Source organism: Charadrius vociferus, unplaced genomic scaffold, assembly GCF_000708025.1.
Source record: "Charadrius vociferus isolate BGI_N301 unplaced genomic scaffold, ASM70802v2 scaffold1, whole genome shotgun sequence".
NCBI classification, from domain to species: Eukaryota; Metazoa; Chordata; class Aves; order Charadriiformes; family Charadriidae; genus Charadrius; species Charadrius vociferus.
Genome location: NW_009647680.1, coordinates 2241812 through 2246808, shown reverse-complemented (window position 1 = coordinate 2246808; position 4997 = coordinate 2241812).

Sequence of the window (4997 nt, the reverse complement as noted above, 5' to 3'; positions counted from 1 at the left end):
CTCCTCCTCCCTGGGGCATTCCCTAACCGCTGTCATTCTCTAACACCTCCTGAGCAAGAGCCCTGTCAGCTCAGCCGCTGTATCTCCTCCCGCGGGTGGGATGTGAGGGGGGCGATGGAGCCGCGCCGCTCTTTGTTTCCCGGCGCTGCTCAGCCCCGAGCGTGAGCTGTGCCCCGAGAACTGCCCATGGGCCGCGGTTCCTGGTGCTTGGAGTATTTTGCTGTGAGATCTCGCAGTCTGTCAGCAGCTGTCAGGGATGGGTGCTAAGGAAAAGGGGTCTCGGACCTCTGCCTTTGGACCGCGGGTGGCTCGGTTGTATGTGGAGGTTGGTCAGTCGCTCCTGGGATGTGAGGCAGGACAGGCAGTGGAAGCGCTCTCCAAATCTTTCCCGGGCTTTGCTGCGCTTCTGCAACTGTTCCACTTCAACTTGTGGTGTGACTCAGTAGATGAAGCTACGCTTTGCCTGAGAAAGACCTGGTTTCCTCAGTATTTTGCTATATTTTTTTCCCCATCCCCAAGTTACAGAAGCGCTTGTGCATCAGCCTAGTAGCCGGCCCTTTTCAGAGTCTGAAATGACTTAAGTCCAAATGACACGGACTTGTAACCTGGGGGCTCCCTTATAAAATCTATTGCTTATAAGAACTGTGCTGCATTTAAATGGCACTATATGAATGAAGATTTCAAAGGTGAATCAGCAGTGCTGTCTATTGCGAGACAGAGGTGAATCACAGGACTTCTACAATTTGAGAAATGTGGAGGGAATGCTGGAGGGGAGGGATGCCATCCAGAGAGACCTGGACAGGCTTGATAGATGGGCCTGTGCCAACCTCATGAAGTTCAACAAGGCCAAGTGCAAAGTCCTGCACATGGGTCGGGGCAATCCCAAGCACAAATACAGGCTGGGCAGAGAATGGATTGAGGACAGCCCTGAGGAGAAGGACTTGGGGGTGTTGGTTGATGAGAACATGAGCCAGCAATGTGTGTTTGCAGCCCAGGCGGCCAACTGTATCCTGGATTGCATCAAAACTAGTGTGGTCAGCAGGTCGAGGGAGGTAATTCTGCCCCTCTACTCCACTCTTGTGACATCCCACCTGAGTACTGCATCCAGCTCTGGGGCCCCCAACATAAGAAGGACATGGACCTGTTGGAATGAGTCCAGAGGAGGGCCTCTCCTGTGAGGACAGGCTGAGAGAGTTGGGGTTGTTCAGCCTGCAGAAGAGAAGGCTCCAGGGAGATCTTATAGCGGCCTTTCAGAACTTAAAGGGGGCCTACAGAAAAGTGGAGAGGGACTCTTTATCAGGGAGTATAGTGATAAGATGAGGGGTAACAGTTTTAAACTGAAAGAGGGGAGATTTAGATTAGATATGAAGAAGAAATTCTTTACTCTGAGGGTGGTGAAGCACTGGGACAAGTTGCCCAGAGAAGTTGTGGATGTCCCATCGCTGGAGGTGGTCAAGGCCAGGCTGGATGGGGCTTTGAGCAACCCGGTCTAGTGGGAGGTGTCCCTGCCTGTGGCAGGGGGGGTGGAACTAGATGATCTTTCAGGTCGCTTCCAACCCAAATCATTCTATGATTCTATGAAGTAGTTTGATTTACTGCATGTACCTGTTTATTGGCATTCAGTGTTGTATACCTGGGATACATCATCTATAGGTTTGAGTCAAGCGAATGTCAGGAGAGTGGAAGCTGGAATGGGTCTGTGAATTAGTGGTGAATCTTTGCAAAACCACCATGAGTAGCATTAATCAGATACCAGCTTCCCTAAGAGATAAGATGCCCCAGACTGCTGTATTTACATCTAGCTCCACACCTATCGCAATAGATGTGGTTTTGACCCAAAGCACTGTGGCCTGCAATAGCCACGCAGAGGAGTCCAGGACAACCAGGCTGGGAATGCCAAGACCAGATCCAAGCCCTGTGGCAGCTCTGGTCAGTCAGAGACTGGATGGATACAGCAGTATTGCTGTAATCTAACCTGCTGCTTTTAGTTTTAGGTCTGCTACTGATACGTGCACGTTTCTTCCTCTTACAGCAGTGAAAAAGAGGGCTTGCTTCTGTCTACTGGCTGGTGTATGGGCCCCTTAGTTCTTCTTCCTTCAGCTTCTCCTCCTCTTCTAAAAGCGCTGGATCCAGTTTGAAACAGTGCCTGGGTATCAAGATCTCTTTTATAAGCTGTACAGAAGTATTTCTTTCATTTTCCTTCCTTACGTAAAGCTCCAACATGCTACTGAATTGCAGAGTTTGGTCGCGTGCCTTTCTTTTGGATGAGTGAAGTTCTCATCTTTGCTAATCAAACATTTGGGCCTCAGTGCGTGCTATATATAACACATTTCACTATTTAGTTACTTCACATTGAATCTGTGACTGCAGTAGATTTATAAAGGAGGAACTAAAATGAGTGCTACATCTTATACATGCTTTATTTTGCTTATAGTCCTGAGAACCTGTCAGAAGAAAACATGAGGTCTAAAACTGAGCTGTTCTATTTGAAAAATAAATATGAAAATAAGTATGAGCAATACGCCAGGCCCCCGGTGTGAGTGAAACTACACCACGTGGTTTCCATACAGAAAGTGATACTGCATCAGCCACGCTGCTGTTACGGCTGCCGCCTGTTTCCCGCACAGTCCTTGTGGCTTAGCAGGCTGGCTGCTCACGAGAGGTCCCGAAGCCGTTTCCAGAAGGCTTTTTGGGGGACAGAGAGGGTCTTGGGGGTGGATGTTCCTGGTTCTGTGAGCACTTGTGCTCAGGCAGCGATAAAATAGAAAGCAAGGATAGGTTTCGAACACTTCCTGATGTAATTGTGCTTTGAAAAAGCTCAGGAGCGCTAAACCGAGAGAAAATGGTAGGGTACATTTTAGGTCTGAAGATCAACTCAGAATCCGAAGTGGTTGTGAAAGCGGTATGTGAGTCAGAGCATGGAAATATCTCTGCCTCCAGGTATAAAAGTTGAACACCCTTTCCAAAAATGAATACTCAGCTCCTATTTCTGTTGGGATAATTGCATTCTTCCCACCTGAAATTCTCTTGGCACCTCGAGCTGTCACCGTCCCTTCCCGCTCTGCTTTGCTGTTTTGTTGCAGTGTGGTGTCAGGTAACTGCAAATTTCCTCCTACACGCAGCTGCTCTTAATTGTGCCAAAGGATTCAAATGTTCACGAAGGCCGCAGAGGTTTTCTGAAGCCGCCAAGTAACTTTTAGTTTTGATAGAAGTTTCAGGAAATAAATGAGATTCCAGTTGAGTATTGCAGAGGATTTCTCTGCCAGACGCAGGGAAAACCCAGCTGCCGCGCTCAGCCAGGGAGCACTGCCAAAACTCCCAGGGGTAGTGCCTGCACCGTGCTTCGGCATCCTTCAGGGGCAGGAGGAGAACTGATCTAAGTTTATTCCTGGTTATATTTTAGAAACCCCTGGTCAGCTGCAGGTTTGTGATGATTTTAGGCTGGTTCTGGTAGTGGTTGGCTGTGATTGAACTGTTCTCTGCCAGCCCTGGGAAGCTTTGCTGCTTGAAATCCTGCACCTGTTGTCTCTTTACAGCCAGACCTTATTTTATACAATTTTATATAATTTTGTGCAATTTTATATAATTTTATGCCGGGAACTTGAAAATGGAAATAACAATAGGATTGTGAGGATTGTGTTGTGTATGCTTGTACTTCTTACGTTATGGCCTCATTTTCCTATATTATTTAGCAGTTCTTAAGGTAAATATACTAGAGGTGGTCAGGTAGTTCAGTAACAGAGAGTATATAAATATGGCTAAACCACCCATCCCTCTTAGAAAAGGGAGGAAAAAAAAAAAGATAGGGGCACCCTCAGCAATGTATGAGCCACAGAATCAGTAGAAGTTTATCTTTCTGTGTAATTTTTCCATGAACCTGTTTTTAATAAGAGTAGCTTTGAGCCAGGACTGAGATTCCAGTTTTTAAACTCTGTGTGTATATATTATGAGATACACTTTCTTATTGTAAACAACATAGCTGAAAACACAGGTATTTATTACCAAGGCACTGCTTGTCACAGGATACTGCAGCCCTAAGCAGGTACAGTCAGCTGAGCAGAGAGGAAATCAAAACAAGCTGCTTAATTTTGGCGGAGGCTTGTTTCCAAGTTAGTTCTGGGAAGAATATCAGCGGCTGGCTTGAGTTGCAGCCAAAAGAAAAGCAGATGTGAGAGCTGTTTGCTCGGCATCAAATATTTGCGCCTTTTCCCGTAGGAAGGCAACTGGGAATTGCTCGTACGTGCTTAAGCCCAGCAGTTGCTTGTCACCAAATGATGTTCTTTGACCTTCTGTATACAGCAGCTTTCGGGCACCGTGAGGGTGGGCAGCGTGTGCCGGCTGCCTTCACTGCGGCTTCGCGTGGGAGGTGATGGCTGGGAAGGGAGATGAGGAGGGTGGGAGAGAGCTGGAGAGGAGAGAAGAAGGGAATCTTGTGGTGGCCACCAGCAGTCCTTACTACAAATTCAGTTTGGGCGTTGGTTGTGCATGGCTCATACATTGCTGGTACGAATTAATCCTCTTGTTTTAGCATCTCTGTTTATTTTATAATATAACAAAGCACCTTGGAAACCCTCCCAGGGCCCGGAAACTATCATATGTTAAGTAAGTCACCTAAGAAACTTGAGTATAATCAGTGTGAAGGTCTGGGTAGTGCTACTGACTTGGCAGTTGCGGCAGAATGGTGGGTTAGGAAGTGCCTGGGCATGGACCAACCCACAGCATCTGCATGAATCTGTCAAAATGAAGATTTGATGGACTAAAAAAGTCCTATTTCCCTCTGATGCATCTTATCTCTCCTTGCTGGAGGGTGCTTGAAGTTTGGGAAGTTGGGAAGCTGCCCTGTGCTCTACACACCATGGGGTTAATGTCCCCAGTGACCACTTTGGTCTTTCCCAGTGGTGAGAATCCTTGCTTCCCCTGCTCAATTTCCACTTAAATTTCTGGGACGTTTTTTTTCCCCAGTTTGTTTGGTTTAGCTTGCACCCCCCCAGTTGGCT